Raw genomic sequence first — 24,650 nt, forward strand, 5'->3', positions numbered from 1 at the left:
GATATTGCAGTTTAAATAATAATCATTTATTTATTGCTCACATGTCTATGTATTAACTAAGTAATTCTGCCTATCTGAACTAGGCCTTGCTGAACTCAGACTGGGTCATGTCTTCTGGGGTCTGGATGGCCTGGCAGTTGGCTCACTGTCAGCTCTGGTGGCAAAGGGTGAGGGTGGTGACTGGACCACATATATCTTCTTATCCAGCAGGCTAGTCTGGGCTTGTTCACAAGGCAGCAGACAGCGTGGTTCTAAGAGCAGCGAGAGGGCAAGACCCAACGTGCAAATCATTTTCACATTTTAACTTGTGTAACTTTGTTACTGTACCTTTAGCCAAATTAAGTCATACAGTCAACTCAGAGTTAAGTGGAAAGATATTGCCAAGCAGCACAGCTCCAAGGAGGCAGGAACATACTTGGACCGTTTCAGTAACTAATTCAACACGGGGGACTGTGTCTGTCTTGAGAGAACCCATATGTTCGTTGGGAGAAATAAGTAAGATAACTCAATAAAGTGTTTTGAACATAGTCAACATTCTATAAGATTTAGTTCTTATAATTAAACATTTCAAATAAGTTTTTTCTTACTTGATAGTAGAAACTATTGTTATATGGAAAGATATATCTGACAAAATGCCACTCAGAGTTCCTCTGAACACTTCAGCCGAAGTAGCCTCTCCAAATGGAAGTCTCACCCTGCCTTTCTCTTCACTAAACCCTTCAGTGACTTCCATTGCTTCCTAAAGCGCAAACCACTGGCTTAGCATGGAGGACTGTCTTCTCGGCCATAAATATCTGTCAACTGAAAAAACAAATGCACAACCTAAAAGTTGAGAGTTATGTTTTATTTGGTGGACAAAACTGAGGATGTAAGCCCAGGACACAGCATCTCCGATAACTCTGAGGGACTGCTCTGAAGAGGCACGGGAGGGGAGCCAGGGTTATACAGGAGTTTTTGCAACAAAGACCAGGTAGTCGGACTATCAAGAGATTACTATTAATTAAAGAAAACCAGACATCTCAAGTTAAGGAATTTAGTGCTTTTCTGTGTACGGGAAGATGCAAACTCTGGGCTCGTTGAAATAATTTCTTCGATATGCACCTCAACTATCTGGGGCCAACATCCTGTGCTTCTCATTCTGAGTTTCCTCAGGGTGCACCATCACGGGTGGCTGCAGCTGCTGACTGCTAGAAGGGGGGCATCTTGCCTCCCTCCTGAGTTCCCTCAGGGCTCACCATTAGGGCTGCTGTAATGTGATGGCTTGATGGTTGCAACATCTTTTGTTTACTGATATGACAGGCAGTATTTTTCATTCACATACTCTTCAACATATTAACAACTTTTTGTATGAACACTTCTGCAATCAGTATTTTTTAATTTAAATTTTGAAACTTCTTAAAGATACTAACAATCATTAGAATAATATCAGCTTCTCCCTTGCTATTCTTCCAGAAACTAGATAACGTTCTTTCTGGATAAATATTCCTGGTATCTTAATATCACTAATATGACACATATTATTGACACAAGATTTACATTGATACATGTACTTTTTATTTTTAATTGAAGTATATATTCATGCCTTTGAATTGATGACATATGTGTCATTTCTAAACTACATCAGGGCATTAGTCAACCTAATTAAGTGCAAAACAAAACTTGTGAAAAACAAGTACCATGAACTAATCTCACCAGGGCCAAGATGGTCAAAACCTAGATTTTGAGCACTCCCAATGAATGAATTGCTTACACAGCAAGCACTATTATTATACAAAACTGTCATTTCTATCTTGGTGGTTAATCTACAGGGTTATGTTGCCTTTGTGACAAACTGTAAAGTGCCCTATATAAAGTAAAAATACTTTTGCTGTAAGTTTCTTTAGGATGACAGTGTCTTGAATAAAGGCATCTCAAGCAAAAAGGACAGTGATATGGTTTCTAGAAATCTAGAGTAATCTTTACACCATGCATATAATAAAAACACTGTGGTTTTCTTTTGTGCATTGAAAATAATACTATGATATATGTAGTCCTCCTGTTTAATTAAATCTTTTAAAGTGTACATTATTTGATTATATTTATATTGGTGACTGGGAACTAGTCTCATCCAATTAATAATTTTTTCTTTCATATTTTTTCATAATTAAGTAGATATATGTTACTTGAAGTGCAAACACAGCATTCATGCAATGGCTTTTTGGACAAATGTTTAATGCATTCCACACTCAACAGTCTCTCGCATACAATTTAAAAGTAAAAATTATGCCAGGAAAATGCACATGTATATATGTTAGAAGAGATAAACATAAAAACTGGGATTATAGAACAACTAAAATAAATAAATAAAATTTAACATTTTAACAAAGAATCTTTTGTGTAATATATTTGATACAAACTGTAAAAATTAACATAGCTATATGAAACACTTCTGTTTCAAAATTAAACATGTTTACTGTATAATTGTCAATTTATATTTATATAGTCCTATAGTATAACTGATGCAAGCATACATTTCAGGAAAAAAAAAGTACAATTAGGTTTTGTTGCTATTTGATGGTATTTTTGGCCAGATGCAGAAATCTGGGGTCCCTCTGATTATTCCTCTGCCTCATCTCTGAAGCAAAACTATTTTAAATATTTAGTTTCACCACGAAAATTTTCTTTTCACCACCCTAGTAGCACAAATGATTGCCATTTGTCCAACTTTCAACCCCATATTTTACTGGACAAAGCTCAATTACATCGTCACACCCAACTGCATGGGAGGCTGGGATGTGTAGTCTAGATGAGTTCTCAGAGGATGACGTCATGGTTGGGTGAACATGCTTTCTGCCATACGCAGAGACTTGCATTATCCAGTGTCTGTCTATTTCTCCTGCATCAACTCACATGTTTTCCCTCTGTTGCTCCTACTTGCAGGCATTCTCGTCTGTATTCCTCATACTAGACCCACTTCCACCTCAGATTTTGATACATGCTGTTCCTTGGGACTTACATATTATCTCTACCTTCCGTCCTTCATCTGTTACCTATTATCTCAAATAGTGTTTACTGAGATAATTCTATCCTGTCCCCCAATAGACCAGTTCTCCCTAAAACATGCTTGCATAGCACTTTGTATTTTTACTTGAGGCCTCTCTTCTTGGCTTGCAGATGACCACTTACTCTCCATCACATGGTGTTTCCTCTGTGCATGCACACACCTGTTTCTTTCTGTATGCCCACACTTCTTCTGGTATGGACACAGGTCATATTGGATTAGGGTCTATTCTAACAGCCTCATTTTAAGTTAATTACCTCTTTAATGGACCTATCTTCAAATACAGTCATATTCTGAAACACTGGGGCTTTGGGACCTCAACATATGAACTTGTGGGGGGACACAATTCTGTCCATGATAAACTCCATGATGGTTGAACCAGTGATTGGCTTCCAACTGGGTCTCTAGCACCAGTGATCTAGTAGATCACTCAGCATATAGTAGGTATTCAATATACATGTGCCTAATTAATGAATGATGTGGTGCATAAATACTTGTGGTATTCACCATTTTTAATATTGCACTTTCTTTTCTTTTACCTTATGTATCCACCAAAGTCAATACTAGGAATCCCTATTACAAGATAAACAGAAAAAAATGTTATAAAGTTTGTTAAGGTCAGAGAATATCTTATAATTGAGTCACTAAATTGATGTGGCAAAGCAAAATACATATGGATAAAATTCTTTATTGGGAATCATAGATTATTTTCATTACAAGTGATATTATAGAAGTTCCTGGTATGGTGGCAATTCCATGGGAAAACAATAAATTAGTGTGATGGAAAGAATCTCTGTGGCACAACTATAGCCCAACCGGGGCAACAAACTTACTCTGGTAGTAATTGAAGCTCTTCACCAAAAATCAGAATTTAGACAGTTGAGTAAAGAGAGCATTTCTGAAAATGAAGATGTATTATATAGAAATATAAAATAAGTATGTTGAATAGAAGTATTGATAGTGAATATCTTTGTCTCATTCCTGACCATGAGGAGGGAGCTTTCAATATTTATCATTTAACATTATAGATTTTGAAGTTTTTTTTGTTTTTCCTTGGAGACACTTTGTATTTACAATATATACTTTATCATATTAATGATAAATTCTTGAAGTTCATTTTCTTTTTTAAACCATAAACACGTGTTGACTGTTAATCAATGCTTTTTCTGTATATGATGATCATATGCTTTTTTATGTTTGTTTTTATTCTGTTAAGACACTGTATAACATTGTTTTATGTTTCTAATATTAGGTGAAACTTGAATTTCTGGAATAATGCTGACTTGGTCTTTACATATCATGTTGGGAGATATCTGAGTTTTTCTTGGGTTGAAGTTCTTCTTAGTAAAAACTCCCTTAATATTTATGAGAACATTCAAATTTTATTTCATTTTATTTTGATTTTTGTAAGTTTGATTAGTCAAGAGATTTGTCCATTTCCTCTGACATCATTTTGTTTATAATACCTTAAATATTGTATATTTAATATCTGTAGAATATTCCTTTCTTATTTTTTAAATTGGTAATTGATTATTAGTATACTTATTGTTTTTTCCTTCAGTAGTCATTATTGGAGTGCATACAAACATAAACACATACATATATTTATATATTCAAAGAATCAACCTTTAGTTTCCTTAAATTTCTTAATATTATCGGAGTTTTCTATTTTGTTATTTAGTATATTTTAAAAATTATTTCCTAGCTTCTTCAAATGGTACTTATATTGATGTATTTCACATTTTCCTTTTAGTAGTATTCAATATATACATTAGAGAATATAAATTTCATTCTAATAGTAGGCTTCACTGCATTCCACTAGTTTTGATATGCTATATTTTATTATCACTCCATTCAAAAGATTTTTAAATTTTATTTTGATTTTTTTCATTGACTCATAGGTTCCTTAAAAATGTGTGGATTAATATCAAAACATTTGGGGATTTTTGAACTTGAAAAATTTATAATTGTTTTTAATGTATCACCACATACATACCAGTGTGTAAGATTTCATCACTTGAAATTAATTGAGACATAATGTTAGTACTCAACATGTTGTTAATTTTGGCACACATGTACTTTTGAAAACATAAGCAGCTGCAGCTGTTACGTTCCATGTTCTGTATATGTCAGTTAAGTTATGTTTATTCATTGGTTTTCTAAATCTTCAATATTTCTATGGACTATTCTTTGTTGTATCTATAATTAAATAACTCTTTTAAAAATAACTCTCTACAACTATTGAGTTTAACAGTATGCAGTTTCTGCTGCATGTATTTTGAGGTTTTGTTATTATGTACAAAAAATTGACTGTTACATCATTCATTAGAAAGACTACCTTTCTGTTATGAAATATTCCTTTATAACTCTTATCTTTCCTGTATTAAAGTTCACTTGGTTCAATGATTTTAGGGGCTGATATTTGTTTGATATGTATCTTTCCATGTTTGTTTTTTGATCTTTCTGCATTCTTATATTCAAGGATTTTCTCTTATAGGGACTATGTACAATTTTCTATGGATGCCTAACAAATCTTTGTAGCATAAAACAACATATATTTATTATCTCACTTTTTCTGTAGGTCATAAGTCTGGACATGCTCATCTGATTTTTCTACTTAGGACTCACTAGACTACTGTCAAGATTTTTGGCTGAGATGTTTTGTAAATTGAAGATTCAACTGAGAAAGAATCCATTTCCAAGTTCATTCAGGTTTTTGATAGACTTCATTTACTTGCAGCTGTAGGTCACAGGGCCCCAGATACTACTTGACTGTTGATTGGAGACCACCATCAGCTCCTTGATGCTACGTGCAGTTTGTAGAAGCTGGCCACAATTCCTTGCTAAACTGAATTTCTCAACATGGTTGCTTACATCATCAAGCCAGCAAGAAGAGTGTCTAGAGTGAGTCAGCTAGGATGATGGAGATTTATATAATGAATGTAATGAAGTCAGGGAATGATATCAATCACCTTTGTAATAATATAATGGTTAGAAATAAGACATAGGTCCTTACCACCCTTGTGGGTGGGTAGAATAATGCAAAAGAATAGAGACTAGAGGATCACGAGGCATGGAACATGGGGGAATAAGTTAGTCTGTCATACAACCCATAGTTCATTTTCTTTTAAAATTAGTTTGTTGATCACTGTCTTGTAATTGCATTATTTAGTTCATTTACATTTAATGCAGTAATTGGTATATCTACAAAGTAATGTTCCATGTTTCTAGGTTTTTTGGCCAATTTTTTTTTATTATTTCCTGTTTTTTTCAGTTCTACCCAAGTTATTGTAGTGTTTCTATCTTAATCTTGTTAATTGAACATTCTTTTATTAGCCCCTTAATAGATATTCTATGGATTACATCAGGTATATTTGACTTATTAGATTCTACTAAGTATTAGTAATTTTCTATTTCTTGGACAAATTAATGACTTTGCAACAATAAATTTATTTACCATACTCCATCTTTTGTGGATTTTTGTCATATTTTATGTCTATATGTATTTTATATATCACATAACAATGTTCTTAGTATTATATACATATATATATATATATATATATATCTACTGTAGTTTACCCAGATGTTTACCTTTTCATTCCTGTTTTAAGGTGATTTTATTTGGGATTACTTTCTTTCTGCATGAAAATAATTATCCTTTGGCATATGTTTTTGTGCAAGTTTACTAGAGATAAATTCTTTAGTTTGTCTTTGTGTGAAAGTATATGCTTTTAAATGTGAATTTTATATACAAATAAAAGGTCACACAAATCTGAATTTTATTTATAACAAATTTTACTGTGTAAAGTTTACACCATACATACAAGGAGGTTCATTATTTCTTAAAATTATTATGGAAATAATTTTGCTTCTAGTATCTCCTAATGGAACTAAAAACACTTCTAAATTTTATTTCACTTGGCTTATCTCTTGAGGTCTATTTTCATTATAATAAACACCATAAAATTATAGTCATGAACAGTCACCAAAAATATACACCAAGTAATGAACATTAAGGGAAAGGAGTTAAGATGAGCCCTGGAGGCTATGATTTTTAGTTAAAATAAATTTGGAAAGTAGTTGAACTATTCATGGAGCTCATCACAGGAAGCATGACAGAATGCAAAATAGAAACAATCATTTTAGTGAAAGCCATACTCTTTCTATTAGAAAACATTGACAAACTTGGGATAAATAAAATAGAACAAGACTATCCTTCAAAAAAAGAGCATATTATACTTGTAATTAAAATTACATGCTACACTTTAATTTCATATTCATGCTTCTTCTCTTCTGTTGAAACTAGAGTCTGTATTGGTATCGGTTTATAAAATATAAGTGGTTTTAACACTAGATTTATGTCTATGACTCCAACCTGATATTCATAAAAATCCTTATGCAACTTTACTGGAAACAAATGGATTGATTTAGCAGGTTATTTTAAAATCACGTAGTGGAAATTACCAGAGTAAACACCTTACTACTACTAAAAAAAAAGTAATTTTTAGTAAAATAATTAATGTTAATTGATAGTCTACTATTTGTAAAACATTATGTTGGAGCTTTACATTAATTACATTTTTGAATCTTCAATACATTTCTATCTAGTGAATACTATTAACTGAGTCCATTTAAAAGATGACAAATAAAGGAGTGAAGTCAGCACCATGGTGGCCTAAGACATTTCTCCTTTTAGTTCCATGAACCAAAGTGCCTTTGTGGGAGCTGTGGGATCCAGCACCATATGCCAAGGGACCAGAGAGGAGTCTTGCTCACCTGTGCATCTGGTATTGGGCAGACGACCTCTGTTCAGGCTGTGGAATCAGTGGAGAAGCAAACCTGCCCCAACCCCTTTCTCCATGGTTGGAAAAAGTCTGGAGAGTTCTAACCTGGGAATATGCGAAAAGGACTAGAGGGAAATTGCAGAAGTGCCAACTTCTGGAGGGAATTGGAATAAAAGAAAAAAAAAAAAATACAAGTCACAGCAGAGTGGAAACAGTAAGAAGACCTTTACCAGTGCTGGCCCTTCCCCAGGGTAACACTGCATGTGGCTGAACTATCAGGCAGTATGGTGCTTTGTGACCACCTAGAAGGGTGGGATAAGGAGGATGGGAGGGAGACATAAGAGGGAGGGGTTTGGGGATGTATCTATATGTATAGCTGATTCACTTTGTTATACAGCAGAAACTAACACAACAATGTAAAGCAATTATACTCCAATACAGATATTAAAAAAAAAATAAATAAATAAATAAACATTAAAAAAGAGGAAGAAGAAGAGCAGTGAGTGAGTGCCTCGTGACCCGACTGGTTTAAGACGTAGCTGGAGGATCCAGTTTCTTTCCAGCAGGACCCAGGGTACTGAATTGGGCTCTCTATGACTGAGACTAGGGAGGAGATCAGGAAAGAGGCAGATAAGAATATCAAAGACTATTAAAGAGACAGGGTTCCAAAGAGAAAGTAGGTTGGATTGGTAATCAAAAATCCCAGCACAGAAAACCCTAGGACCAGATGGCTTACCTGGCAAATTCTACCAAACGTTTAGAGAAGAATTAATAAGAATCCTTCTCAAACATTTTTCCAAAAAATTAAAGAAGAGGGAAAACTTTCCAACTTATCTGATGAGTCCAGCATTACTCTGATACCAAAGCCAGATAGGACACTACAAGAAAAACAAAAAAAACACCAAAACTATAAATCAATCTCCCTAACGAATACAGATGCAAACATTTTCATCAAAATATGAACAATGCAAATTCAACAACACATTAAAAGGATTATACACTATGACCAAGTGGGATTTATACCTGGGATGCAAAGATGGTTCAACATACGCAAGTCAATAAATGTGATATACCACATCAACACAAGGAAAGATAAAAATCTTATGACAATCTCGATAGATGCAAAAAAAAAAAAGGATTTGGCAAAATATGACATCTTTTCGTGGTAAAAATACTGTCAATATATTGAGCATAAAAGGAACATAAATCAACATAATAAAGGATGTATATGACAAACTCACAGCTAACATAATACTCAATGGTAAACAATTGAAAGTGTTTTCTCTAAGATCAGGAACAAGACAAGGGTGCCCACTCTCATCACTCTCATTCAACATAGTAGTGGCAGTTCTAGCAAGAGCAATTAGATAAGACAAAGAAATAAAATGCATCCAACTTGGAAAGGAAGAAGTAAAATTGTCATTATTTGCAGGTGATAAGGCCTTATATAAAGAAAATCCTAAAAATTCAATGAAAAACACTATTGAAACTAATTTAAAATTCAGCAAAGTTGTAGGATATAAAATAAACATAGAGAAATCAGTTATATTTCTATACACTAACAAAACTTCTGAAAAAAAAATAAAGAAAATAATCTGATTCACAAATGCATCAAAAACAAACAAAATTTTGGAATAAATTTAACCAATGACGTAAAAGGTCTGTACACTGAAACTTAAAAGACATTGATAAAAGAAACTGAAGAAGATACAACCAAATGGAAAGATATTTCATGTTAATGGATCAGAATAATTAATATTATTAAAATGTCTACACTACCCAAAACCATCTCTAGATTCATTGCAATCCCTATAAAAATTTCAACAGCATTTTTTACAGAAATAGAAAACAATACTAAAATTTGTATGTAACTATAAGAGGTCTCAAAATATTCAAAGCAAAAATGAGAAAAAAGAACAAAGTTAGAGGTATAACATTTCTTGATTTCAAACTTTACTATAAAGCCATGGTAATTAAAACAGTATGATACTGGCATAAAAAATAAACACTTTTAGACCAATGGAACAGAATAGAAAGTCCAGAAATAACTGCTCCCCCACTTATGGTTAACTAATATTTGACAAGAGAGCAAAGAACATTCAGTGGGGAAAGGATAGTCTCTTCAACAAATGGTGTTGAGAAAACTGGACAACTACTTACAGAAAAATGAAATAGACCATTTCTTATACCATTCAAAGAAGTTAACTCAAAGTGGATTAAAGACTTAAACATAAAACCTAAAAAGGTTAAACTCCCAGAAGAAAACAAAGGGAAGAAGTTTCTTGATATTTGTTTTAGCAATTATTATTTTTTAGATATGACACCAAAAGCACAAGCAAAAAAGTAAAAATCATTAAGTGGGACTACATCTAACTAAAATGCTTCTGTACAGCAAAAGAAACAATAAAAATAAATAAAAAGGCAACATATGAAATGGGAGAAAATATTTTAAAAAATATATCAGATAAGGGGGTAATATCCAAAATATATAAAGAACTCATAAACTCAATAACAACAACAACAGAAAACACCAACGACCTAGTTAAAAAGGGGGGCAGATGAACTAAATAGGTTTTTTCCAGAGAAGATACCCAAGTAGTTAATAGGTCCGTGAAAAGATGCTCAACATTAATATTCCTCAGGAAAATGTTAATTAAAACCACTATGAGATATTACCTCACACCTGTTAGAATGGCTATGATCAAAAAGTCAAGAGATAACAAGTGTTGGTGAGGGTGTCGAGAAAAGGGAACACTTGTACGCTGTTGGTGGGAATGTAAATTTATTTACCCACTATGAAAAAAAGTATTTAGCTTCCTCAAAAAATTAAAAACAGAACGACCAGATGATCCACCAATCTCACATGTGGGTATATATCCAAAGGAAATGAAAACATCTTATTGAATAGATACATGCACTCCCATGTTTACTGCAGTGTTATTCACAGTAGCCAAATAATGAAACAGCCTAAGTATTCATCAATGGACAAAGAAGATGAATATATATATATATATATATATATATATATATATATATATATATATTATTCTGCCATGAGAAAGAAGAAAATTCTTTTTTCAACGAAGTGGCTGGCCTTGAGGGCATCATGCTAAGTGCGATAAGTCAGACTGAGAAAGATAAATACTGTATGATACCATACCATATATGTGGAATCTAAAAAAGTGAACTCACAAGAACAGAGAATAGAAAGGTGGTTACCAATTTCTGGGGGTGCAGGTATTAGAGAGACGTTGTGTAAGGTTACAAGCTGGCAAACAGTAGATAATTCCTGGAGATATAATGCACAGTATAGTGATTATAGACAACAATACTGCATTATAAACTTTAAAATTGTTAAGAGACTAGATCTTAATCACTCTCACTACAAAAAATGATGACTTGATATGATAGAGGTATTGCTACATGGTAATCATAATACAATATTTAAATGTATCAAATCAACAAGTTGCACATCTTAAACTTACATGATGTTATATGTGAATTATATCTCAATAAAAATAGATGTGAAACAAAAGATGAGAAAAAGGTGCAGAGACACATAATTAACTTTCTGGGAATTGCATAGCCAGCAAAGCTGGAGTTGGGATTTAAATTCAGGTAATTTGATTTTAGAGCCACTCTATTCTAAATTACCGTGCCAATGTGTGAAAGCAGTAATACAAACAATCTCTTCGGCATATACCCAGAGAAAACCATAATTCAAAAAGTCACATGCACCCCATTGTTCATTGCAGCACTATTTCCCATAGCCAGGTCATGGAAGCAAACTAAATTCCCATCAACAGACGAATGGATAAAGAAGATGTGGTACATATATACAATGGAATATTAGTCATAAAAAGGAACGAAATTGGGTCATTTGTAGAGACGTGGATGGACATAGAGACTGTCGTACAGAGTGAAGTAAGTCAGAAAGAGATAAACAAATATCCTATATTAACGCATATATGTGGAAACTGAAAAAATGGTACAGATGAACCAGCTTGCAAGACAGAAATTGGAAGACTGGGATTGACATATAGACAACAATATGTATAAAATAGATAACTAATAAGAACCTGCTGTATAAAAAGAAATTAAATTAAATTAAAAACAAAAGAGGGAGAGAGAGAATTAAACTATTTGTGACAGCATACGACAGTGTATTTACATAAAGGTGTATGGGTATTAATTGCACTATTCTTTCAACTTTTGTGTATGTTTGGAAATTTTTAAAATATGTTTGGAAAAAAGTGAAAAAATAAACAAAAAATCTAAAAAATCTGATTGATATTTTTTTTGAGAATACGATTGAAATAGATACAGTATATTTAATATTTAACAATGTTTTGGTCTGTGTGCTATATTTTAAAGCCATGCAGATTCGTAAAGCCAGAATCTCTGCTCTTCTGGAGTTCACTGTCTATTAGAGGAAATAGATATGTAATTATAATATAATGTGATGTGGATTTAAATGTAGGCAACTATAAAGTGGAGGAGTAAGTGATTTTCCTGGGAATTAGATAAATTCTGTGAAAATGTACAGTTAATCTTCTTTTTGGGGAGATTACTAGAAATTTTGCAGGTGAGCAAAAGGTAGATGACTATCTCAGAAGTGGGAACAATAATGGTATGATGGCTTGAATGCCCAAACTATGGTTGAGAATTAGCAGAACATATTACATAACTAACACATAAAGAGAAAAGCCAAGTGATAGGAGGAAATGAGAATAAAATTTGCTAGGTTTTAAATGACTTTGTGAAACATGCTATAATTAGAGTACAATTTCTTGGAATTACTGAATAATTTAATCAAAATATTCTTGTGAATTTTGCTATAAGTGAATGCCATACTCGCAGTGGAGTGAGAGTAACATGACTGACACAGGATCGTTGATTAAGATTGCACATTTACTATGGTGATTGAAGGATACATTAATTCCCTGGATACCTGAATTTAGATATCTTTACATTAGGAATCAAAAAGATCACCTGTAAGATTGTGAGAGCTCACCCTTAGCCTAAGGAAGATCGTTGGACCTAAACACTGAGTCAACAAAGTGTGGAAACCATAATTGATTGTATGATGGGTGGACAAATATGTGCATATAGCGTCAGCAGAAGGCATACTCTAAAATTAATTTAAAAATACATAGTACATATTAAATAAAGTATTCTCAGGAGCAACAGAATTTGATTGCTATTTCTAACATTTATTTTGTAGTTTCATATTGCTGCGATTTAGAATTACACATGGGGCACCATTATTTTCATAGCTCAGAACCTCTGAACATCTTAATACAGCTCCAAGTGAAGAGGCCTGAAGTGGAGGTTAGTCATAAAACCCTTTCTGGATCTTCAGAGGCATGCTTCCCTTGAGCTTCTGAAGAGAAAATGTAACCAGCTTCTTTCTATAATTATAACTTGAAAGGTCATTGCAGCAACTTATTTGCTCATAGAGAGCTCAGTAGGGCACCACCAGAGGCCAGCCCCTAAAGGGTGCCAAGAAATAAACAAGATAGTGATGGTATTCCAGTGACATTGCAAACTATGGAGAAAATCCCAGGAGCAGATACACTGGCATATAAAGAATTCTATTGTTGCAGGGTGGGGATCTAAAACACCAGACTATATTGGTCTGGGCGCTTGCTAGAAAGATCCAGAAATGAATAGAGCAGAAAACCAAAATCTGATTCTGGTAAGGACTGAGTGTAGGGAAGCAAATCCAGAAATGCAGACATCTCAAGCCACAGTGCAAGTCTGTAGCCAGACCAAGAAATTAAGCAAGAGTCAGACACTGGGTGCTGATGCTCTAATAAGATGCTCTAATCAGATGTGCTAGTAAAATGTGGTTCATTCTGTCCCTGTGGTATTGTAGGCACATTTTATTATGACCAAATATCTTATTCCAGTGTGCTGTCTAAAAAAAAAAAAAAATCGATGGAAATCACATTTTTTAGGAAACACAGGCTTTGTTTTATAGTCTTTAGATCTGATTAATTTTAGTGAACAGGGCGGGAGAAATATCAAATATTAACTGAAAGATTATCATAGACTTACACTTGAAAAATAGAATTGTGTAATCATATTATATTGAATATAAGATGAAAATGTTATTAATACAATTACTTCTTACTTTAATATATAAACTTAATTTATCATTCGATGTAACTTTCTATTTCAGGTTAATATTTTACTGAACATGTTTATATGAATATCCTGCTGAGAAAATATAATGCTATTTTTATCATTTGGATTACTCATTTATCATGTTCATTTCCTTCGTAGTTTGATTTCCAATTCTTCAAATTGTTATAATTTTAGGAAAAAGAACAATTTTTCATCACATGCATTGATTACTTGAAGTTAGCTGCAGCTTCTGAAAGAGGAAAGTTACATTTTCCATATGAATCAAACTTTTGTGGAAAAATTACCTGCTCACCTTTGTCCTTCGTTTGGTTTGCTGCATAGAAAACTCATTAATAGTCATCTATGAAGTTTATTATGACAAGACAAAACAGGCCAACTTAGGTGAAACATGAAGACTATGAATGCGGTTCACTTTCAAGTTTCTCTCTTCTATCTGTGCACCAGGAGATCACTTTACATTCATTTAGTTATAGAAAACAAAAATAGAATGTTCATGCAAACAGGTCTGGAAGAGGCATTTCGCTCACAGTGGTTGAGATTCTATTCCCCCCCTTTGTCTTTAGAGACCTCCCTGTTTACAAGTTTTCTAACTCACAATCAAGGAAGAAAGACCAGAAGGAGTTTGAATGTCATGGCTGGAGCTTAGGTGAAAGAGTTTCAGCATGTATTCGAACTCCTAATATGTGTGAAGTGTTTTAACAGATAGAACAGCAAATGCATTGTCACCGATGTTACCCAAGAGGGATGCCGAGTTCTTGCCCCCAGTAGAGTTAAACCCTGACTAAGATAAGAAAGTAGGGGCTAATTAGTCTCATCAATTCATCAATATATTCAATAAATAATCACTGAGCACCAATTCAGAGCACTCCCAGGTTCATCCTCAAGGTATTTTTTCTATTCCTGATTGATAATACCCTATCCAATAACGCTGAGGTGATCCGGATGTCTTTCCTAACCCCTCTGCATATCAAGGCCAAGGAGTAATTATGGTCTCTTGCACACATACAGACACATAAACACACTGAAAATAATAGTAAAGATCATAGCAGATGCCAGCACAGCTTCACCCACATCCCTTCAGATCCCTTTACTATTTTTGTACACACTAGCCCCAGTGTGATTTCACCCCAAATAGCCATCAACCATGTCTCTTTGTTGAAGGTCGTAGTCAGGGATTGTTCATTTATCAAGATCAATTTTTTTTTTTTAATTTTAACATCTTTATTGAAGTATAATTGCTTTACAATGGTGTGTTAGTTTCTGCTGTATAACAAAGTGAATCAGCTACACATATACATATATCCCCATATCCCCTCCCTCTTGCATCTCCCTCCCACCCTGCCTATCCCACCCCTCTAGGTGGTCACAAAGCACCGAGCTGATCTCCCTGTGCTATGCGGCTGCTTTCCACTAGTTATTTATTTTACATTTGGTAGTGTATATATGCCAATGCTACTCTGTCACTTCATCCCAGCTTACCCTTCCCACTCCCCGTATCCTCAAGCCCATTCTCTATGTCTGCGTCTTTATTCCTGTCCTGCCCCTAAGTTCTTCAGAGCGACTTTTTTTTTTTTTTTAGATTCCATATATATGTGTTAGCATATGGCATTTGTTTTTCTCCTTCTGACTTACTTCACTCTGTATGACAGTCTATAGGTCAATCCACCTCACTACAAATAACTCAATTTTGCTTAAATAGTCTTGTTTTCAGATACACCACTAGTGGACCTTACCCTATAACCCTCGTTCCTTGTCAGTGATTTTGCTAAAAGTCACTGAAAGTCACAAACAAATTTAAGTGTTCAGATTTCTCCTTTATATTAAAACCTATCATGAGTATACATTTTGAGTTCCGCATTATAACATACGATAAGTTAAAAATATAGGGGAAAGTGTATATCAAGGTTCATCCAGCTCTGAATGGGGGACTCCTCACTGCCCTACCTACTCCACTAACTATAACAACGTTTCAGGGTCTGTACATCTATATCAGTTAAAATGGAGGGTTAATTAAGACACTAATTATCTCGTAAAATAAGATGTCCAAGTTAATTCCCTTGTGACCTAAGATTCCTCTTTCCAACTGATCAGCTAGATATAAGGTCCTGTGAGGTTGACTGATAGATCTTTCACAAATTAAGAAGAATGTTAAGAAAGTTTAGAGAAGAACAACTAAATTGAAAAATACTTGGTAAAGAGTGATTTTGTGATAACTGAGTTTCAGTTAAAAACACTTGTACAGGAGGTTCTTAAAATGTTTATTTTAAGGCAGTGAATCGTATTACTTCTCAATGTGTTTAACAAAATCTCTTTCCCGAACACTTTCAAAATATACAGGCTGAAAATACAGAGTGTTTTTTAAAGACTTTAGCAAAAAGTTATGGCTTATAAAGATACAATAGATTTTCGTGGAAAACAGGAGTTGAGTTTGTATTTTTAAAAATGCTTGAAAACTTAATTTCATGACAAAGGATATTATGCCACAGTCTACCCTAGGGGATCCATCTGTGCTAGAGGCAGCCCATCAAGCTGGATAAACTAGAGGTTCAGACTGGTGAAAAAATTCTTAAGTTCCTACTCCTGATGTTTCCAATACTGCCATAGAGATTTTACTTTTACTGCTTCTACTAACCTCTCTGTTATTCTTTGATATATCTTGTTGATTTTCTGCTAAGAGAATACCAAATTATCATGTGCCAGGAAGAGTTTAAACTTTTAAAGTGTTAATTAAACACATTTTTCCACTAGTAATTCATACTTGGTTCTTCTTTAGTCAAAGGAAAACAATAAGGTGGAATATTATAATACATGAGGAGCTTCTAACTTATCCCAAAAGAGATGGGGAGTTTGCCTAAGTCTAGGAAACTTACTTATCTGTTCATATGCAAAGAAAGAGGGGGAAGAAGCATGGCTAAATACTCATGACTTTAGGTTCAAAGATATTGCTTGTTTCATCCTCCTCTGTAGATGTGATAATAAAGAAAATACAATTGGAAGATTGCAAAGTGGTGTTTTCAAGACTTTTTAGCACTATGTTTATACTAAGGGAAATCAGTTTTCTTAAAATCTGAACATGGATAGAATAACGGAATAATGAATGAGTGTGTGTGTGCATGTGTGTGTATGTTAGAGTGATAATAAAGTTTATTTTTTGTCAGTGTGAACTACATGATGTAAAATATAGCAATGTTTTCAATGTTTATCATTTTTATTAAATTATTGCTTAAAGGTGTTTTGTCATATCTCTAATTTCCCATCTTTTTCCCATTAAAAGTACACAAACTATGGACTATTTAGTTCTTAGCTGTAATAATAATGTAAAAGAAAATATACTGGATTTTCTTAAAAATAATTACAATTTTCAGCATGATTTTTTTCTATAGCATTTATCTTCAGATTAGCATGGTTCTATTACATCATCAACTAACTTATTTTAAAAGGAACAGATAAATAAAAATAGTTAAATAAGATCAAGAACATAGAATTTGACACCTTTTATAAGAAACATTAATCTAAGCTCACAAAACTTTAACATGGTAGATTTTTTCTCATATAAACAATTATTAATGTAAGTATTTTTGATACATAATGCTATGAATATAATGGTTTTTAAAAACTGATCAAACACTTCTGCTCTGGAGTAGAATATGTCAGGTTACAGTAGGCTAACATTCTTTCAGCAAAAACTAGAAAGGAAGGAAAAAATCACAAAAATCATATTTTTAAAGACAGAAGGAAACAAAGTTTTGAGACGATATCTATGGATATCTTATCCTACTAATGAATTTACATTTAACAGGTATATAGTAAATGTCTGAAAATGCAATAAACAACAGGGAAAACTGGCTTCATGCCAACCAAGTTTTGATTTAAAAAGAGTAAGAAACACTTTCATGCGTTTGGGTTTCTCTGGTGGCACAGGGGTTAAAAATCCGCCTGCCAATTCAGGGGACACGGGTTTGAGCCCTGGCCCAGGAAGATCCCGTATGCCGTGGAACAACTGGGCCCGTGAGCCACAACTACTGAGCTCATGTGCCACAACTACTGAAACCTGCGCACCGCAACAAGAGAAGCCACCGCAATGAGAAACCCGCGCACCTCATTGGAGACCCAGTGCAGCCAAAAGTAAATGAAATTTAAAAAAGAAAAACAAAAAAAAACTTCTACCTATTTTCACTTCAGTAAACCCCAAGTTCTAGGCCATGGTCTGGGCAGGGAGGACACTTTTCTCCCCATCCTACCTCCCCTCCCTCCCTGTCCCGCTAAAACAAACAAACAAACAAACAAAAAAACCACTTTCATGCCTCCTTTTACATCATTAAAACAACCCATGAAAATAATTTAATAATCCATCCCTTATATGTTAACTCAGAAAAGGAATATTTTTTCTATTATTTCATGACATCAGCTATGATCCCAGCTGTGAAATGATTGTAATAACAATAATATGCTCATTTTCTCTTCAAAATTTATATTTAGTAACACATTCTGTATTCTCCCTTAGCTATAGATCAAAGGACAGGTAGACAAAAAGGACTAGTAAATGTGCCAGATCCCGCGTGAATTATTTTATATGCATTTGTCTCATTTGATCCTCGGAGACATCTGACTGTTAACTGTGAGTATTGCTCTTTAGCTATTAATGATTTTCAAAACCATCAGCAAGGCCATTTTATAGTCTTGATAAAAGTCATAATTGCTATCATTTATTGAGCCCTCATTATGTGCCAGGCAGTCTGCTTAGCATTTTACTTACTTTATGTTATTTAAGTCTCAAAACAACTCAATAGTCTCATAAAAAGTAGAAAAATATACTCAGAGAGGATAACCCCAACTAAGAGAAACTGAGGTTCGTAGTTAGGCTCATTTGACTTGAAAGATTGCTATTAGGCACTGCCTCTCCCCAGTCTCACTAAAGTCAGCTGTAGCCATGATTAACCATGGAGACATGGGGAATTGATGATGGTCTTACGTCAAACGTGCTAGAGCCATGCTTATTTATCTTTTAACCTGAGTATATTAGGTCACTCGTGCGCACACGTGTTTTTGTGTGTAAAGGAGAATTAAATTTTGCAACATGAGAAACTTTTGTTGAGATGATAAAGGTTGGATGTGGAAGACTGAGAATGGAAAAATCTCAACCACTATAAATTACCCCAGGAAATGTGTTCTCATTCTTTAGAGAGTTTATCAAAGATAAAGCATACTGAGTTATTTTCTGTCTCTATATATTTAAATATAGAATCCAATATATATTTGATATATATTTTGCCATTATTAGATTTTATGAGATACTTAGCTGAAGCAGAAGAAATATATATATATGTGTATATATATATATATCCATACGTATGTATATATACATGCACATCATTTATTGAGTCCTCATTTTGTGCCATACATGCATGCACATACACACACACAGAGGCACACACAGGCACAAACATCAAAAGTTTTAATAAATGGGAACCAAGTTTATAACTTCTGTACTCTCATTCTGGTAAAAGAACAATAACATGAGAAAAATGAAAATGTGAAGATGTAAAATATTGTCACTTTCAGGGACACTCTCTAATTTTATAGTCATTGAGTCAGAGACAATGGAGAGAACTAAAATATATTAAACAACCTTTGCAGTCTTATATTGGAGGAATTGTCCGCATTATCTTTTTTGTCTCATGGATAATGAACTTCAAATGTGGGTTCTGGCGCTTACAGCTCATAGCATTGGGCAGGTTATTGTTATGTTACCTCTCTGTGGCTGTTTTCCTCCTTATCTATAAAAGCCACTCTATGATATTTCCCTCTATCTATAATAATTTTACCAGTGCCATAGTATTGTTGTGAAGATTCAGTGAAACAAGCATAGTAGAATGTGCTTAGGACTGTGCCTGACCATATTAAGTGCAGAATTACATAGTGGCAGCTGGATTATTTATGTTCACAGATAGAGCATAGCATCTGTTATAGAGCAGATCTGCAATAAATATTTCTTATGTCAGTGATTATAGAATCTATGGGCATATTACTCCTTTTATTACTTTCTCTTCTTATCAAGGTTGTTTCTTTTGGCCCAGGATTGGAGACAGAGGAAGTTATATCCCTACAATCTCTTTTTTCACAATGTAAGTTCAAAGAAGTACTCCACATGTGTAAATATAAGCTAGTTAATAAAATTTCAAGTGCTTTAGAAATACAAACATTATTTGTAATTTTCTAAAATAATTAAGTGTTCCATTATGAAACTTCCAGTTACATATATTCCAGAAATGTTCTTTTCTGTAGATGACATGCGTGATTTATTAGTTTATTTAAAGACATTCTATTGGTTTAAATGCATTGCATTGGCTCACAAAAGAAGCTAAATGAAAGTAATCAGCATAAATAGTTCCATTCTCTGCCACTGCCCTATTAGAAATGAGTGCAGAGAGGGGCAAAGTGTGTTTGATCATCCCTCATGACTGGCCTATTGCACCGTGATGGAGCACATGCAACAGAATCAGGAAGGGAGAGATACTCCTGCTTCTTCCATTAACTTTTCAGGGGATACCAATTTTCATATGAAAGGAGCAGTTATTTCAACCCTTAAAATGTTGTCTTTATAAACCGTGTACTCTTTACCCACTTAACAGAAGTAAAAAGACATCCATATAAAAGACCTTTATGTCAAACCTAATCTTCCAATTCGTCCCACCCTCCCCTTCCCCCACTGTGTCCACATGTCCGTTCTCTACGTCTATGTCTCTATTCCTGCCCTACAAATAGGTTCATCTGTACCATTTTTTCTAGATTCTACATATGTGTGTTAATATACGATATTTGTTTTTCTCTTTCTGACCTACTTCACTCTGTATGACAGACTCTAGGTCCATCCACATCTCTACAAATGACCCAATTCACTTAATTGTACAGCAGAAACTAACACAACATTGTAAAGCAATTTTACTCCAAAAAAAAAAAAAAATTACCCTATGTAGGGGGCATGAGCTCAGTAATTTGGTGTGAACATTTTTCAGGGTGTTTTCTATGACTTCCAGTGGCCAGGAGTAAATTTCACCCTTGGTATAATCTTGACTGATAGGAAAAGATAAATCAAGTAAATGCCAAGTGTAAATATGGTTCCTTCCCTAATGGTGTGTATTTCTTAGGGAAAAGAGTAAAATTAAACAAGAAATTTTACAAATTTTTCACTTGGACTTTCTTTAATAAAGATGTACCTGACTTATCATTAACCCTAGTATTTGCATATTTCAAAGGAAGGAAAATATTATAGTGGATAGATTCATTACAGTTTAATATCAGGGTTATTTTCATCTCATCAGGCCAATATAATTATTATAAAATAAATAAACTATGTACCTTGACCATAATATCATGCACACAAATCTATTTACTTCTTTCCAAATAACCCATCGTACAAAATTAGGTTTTTCTTGTATTAACTGATATGTCACAAACATTAAACATGACTATACAGCTCAGTGTTTTTTATTCTACAAACAATATATTTTAGGTACAAATTAATATGTTATGTGTTGAAATTAGTGTATCATATGCTAAATATATAAGTTAAATTTTATTTAACCTATCCCCTGGAATTGTAGGTACCATAATCATCAATGATAAGCTTAAAAATGCTTACGTCTTGGTCATTAACCAAACACATATTGGAAAATATGCCTAACTGTAGTTTTAAAAATATAGAAATGGCAACTTTCCTTTTTTTTTTTTGCTTTTAAATTCAATATTAAGAAGTATTTAAAAGTGAAGTAGATCTTTTGCTATCAGGAATTTTCAATATGTTTGGGAAATGATCTGTGGAGAGGACATTTTAAAAATTCATTCACTGTAAATATATTCTAACAAAGACAGATTTAGTTTTAATAATAATTCACAATAAAGATTATGAATTTTCTAAATGTTGATTAATTTGGATGAAAAAAGGTTAATGGTCTATCAAATTTATTCAAAGAACCAAAAGCTATAATGTTCCACAAATATGAAAACTGAAAATGTGGAGAGGTTTTCCAGGCTCATGTTCATTTCTGGTTTTGGTTGTTTAAATTATATCAATCTAAAATTTAGGCTATAAAAGAAGAGAATCAGTCACTAAGCCTTGCTATCTATAAAATACAGTAAATAGTTTTATCAACATTTTGGAAGAACTTACCAGTTGGACTGATATGATTATAGGAGAAGCTGGTTATTTTTAAGAGCAGCTGATGACACAGTGCGGTGGATGAACTGTCATGAGCACACCTTGAATCTCACTATGGCTCTCATTATTCCATCTCACCTGTCTAAGGGCCCATCTCACTCATGCCTTGGAGCACTTCTTAGTAGGAGGTGCAGTCATAGTGGTCTTCCTATAACATCTTTCATCACCTTTCAGTTAACATGCCAATTCATTTTACCAAGTTGATTTACTCAAATCTAACAAATACACCTCAGAAAACAGAACATTAAGAACAACCTCATTTGTGAATTATAGAAACAAAAATCCCAGAAAAAAAATATGATCAAATTGAACTCATTACCTGGTAAAAGAGATTAAATAATTACCAAGTTAGGGAAGTTGTAAGGCTATCTAATTAATGCATCAAGAGATCAAAATGAAAAAAATAAACATAAAATACAGCATAATCTCCTGATTGTTTAAAAAAACTTATTAAACAGATGTAAGGATTATTTTGCTTTACTTGATAAAAGCAATTATTAATCTACCCCAACAATCATCATACTTGTAAGTATAGTACTAGAACTCCAAAATATAGTATTCTAAAATAAGGAAGAAACATAAAAATATAATGAAAATGATATATAATATAATAAAATAATAAAATAAATCCAAGTATTTCATGTTTGAAAAAATAGGAGAAAATTATAATTGCTTAATTCATTTATTCACAAATTTCTTAAGCTACTGTTCTCCTCAGCATTTTGCTAAGAGTAATGGAAAAATCCCTAAAACAGCTAAAATTATCTACCTCAAACACCCAAGAATAACAGCTAAAAAATCTTTTTCAACCAACAAAAGAATTCAATAAATTGTCTTTTCAGAACAATTAAACACAAATGAATAGATCCCCTTTATATTAAGGGAATATTAAGTGGAAACAATAAACTACTGAGAGAGAAACTCCACAAGTTAGGTGCAAATTCACATTATGAAAACTCATTTTAGTCGGGACTTGGAAAAAAAGCAATAACAAAATGGTTAAATAACGCATGTCTCTCATGAAAAGTCAAAAAATATTTCTCAAAAATAATCAATTATACTTAAATTAATGTACAATGGAAAAGAAATTCTTATAACTAATACTTTTTTTTGTATTGAACTCTTTTTTTTTTAACTTTTTATTTTATATTGGAGTATAGCTGATTAACAATGTTGTGATAGTTTCAAGACATGGAAGTAACCTAAATGCCCATCACTTCCAATATATTTTTTTTTTTTACAGGGGTCATTGGACAAAACTCTTCCAAAACTCACCTGCAAGAATAAGTGTCCCAAATTTATCACTGAAATGTGGATTTGCATTATCAAAAAATGGATTCTGCTATAAATAAATAATAACAATGATAATGAGAAACTTGTACCAAAATCAATTGAAGAGACTCAAGTCTAGAAAAAAGACCTGAGAGATTTCCAATTTATTATATGGCAAACATGGCGTCTCCAAAAAAATTTTTTAGTGCTGCATTATAGTTTTAAATATTTATGTAAAAATTAGAAAAGGACACAATGTGTAAAAATACAATTTCTCAGGTAAGAGAAAGATACATAAAAATATACATAAAGATATACACTTTCTCTCCACGAAAGTACTGCTGAGAATTAAAGAAAAGTTTTGGTTTCTTGAGGAAATGGACTCTGTGAAGAATCTGCGTTCAGGAAGTTTACTGGTGAGGGCTCTCAGGATCAACACCAGTGGGGTGGTGATGAGGGTGGGATTGTGCACAGGGAGAGCCCTGCGGGTACAGGTGATCTCACAGGGAGCTCTGGGCTGTGATGGCACCTGGAGGGCAGATCACCAGCCTTTATTCCCCTGCACTGACCAGCCACTGGATGTGGGTTGAACCTTGGGGACCTTAGACAAGGAGATCTCCTCCACTAAAGCCAAATCTTGGAAAGAGCTTATAATCAGACAGAGACATTAAAAGGAGATTCTGCTCTCTATTTCTTAAAACATATGTAAAATATGATATCTCTCTGTCTATCCATCCATCTTACAAACCAGAAGTAAAACACAGACAAGATATGAGAAAATCTTAAATTATATTTGACAACTAAAAGTTTAATATATAAACTATGCTCTCAAATCAGTAAAAAGTAGAGAAATAGCACAGGAGAAACATGGGCCAATGGCATATATGCTTAATTTGCAAAAAGCATTCATTTGGCCAATAAAGATATGAAGAGATACCCAAGGTCAAAATTAATCAAATAAGAAGGTGGTACGATGGTATTAGTGGTTGAGAGATGTTCATAAAATAATTAGGAAACAAAATTGTAAAAAATCACAAAATGTATGATCCAATATATACTTAAATACATAACTATGAAAATTTGAAAGGATAACATTGGTGAATTTTTTGTTTTACAGTGCATATTTTAACATTTATTTAATGATATTTTGATTTAAAAATATTTCCACATTCAGTGACTTCTG

This window comes from Balaenoptera physalus (genome assembly GCF_965194825.1).
Source record: "Balaenoptera physalus genome assembly, chromosome: 9".
NCBI lineage: Eukaryota > Metazoa > Chordata > Mammalia > Artiodactyla > Balaenopteridae > Balaenoptera > Balaenoptera physalus.